The following is a 369-nucleotide window of genomic DNA, read 5'->3' as shown; positions in this document are numbered from 1 at the left end:
ACGCCTGTAATCCCAGCACTTTGGGAGGCCAAGGTGAGCAGATCACGTGGTCAAAAGATGGAGACCATCCTGGCCAACATGGTGAAAACCCGCTTCTACTAAAAAATACAAAAGTTAGCTGGGCGTGGGGGCGGAGGTAGGAGAATTGCTTGAACCTGGGAGGCGGAAGTTGCAGTGAGCCGAGGTCACGCCGCTGCACTCCAACATGGTGCCTGGTGACAGAGTGAGACTCTGTCTCAAAAATATAAATACATAAATAAATAAAAGAGCACTTCAGCCCCACCCCCGGTGCATACCATGCTGCTCTCATGAGGCAGGCAGACGCAAGTCTGTTCAATAAACACCTTTCCGGTGTGTGAACTCCTATTT

The sequence above is a fragment of the Sapajus apella genome, unplaced genomic scaffold, assembly GCF_009761245.1.
Source record: "Sapajus apella isolate SASKATOON/1434 unplaced genomic scaffold, GSC_monkey_1.0 scaffold48, whole genome shotgun sequence".
Lineage (NCBI taxonomy): Eukaryota > Metazoa > Chordata > Mammalia > Primates > Cebidae > Sapajus > Sapajus apella.
The sequence above is the reverse complement of the archived record's forward strand: the minus strand, read 5'-3'. Positions refer to the sequence as shown.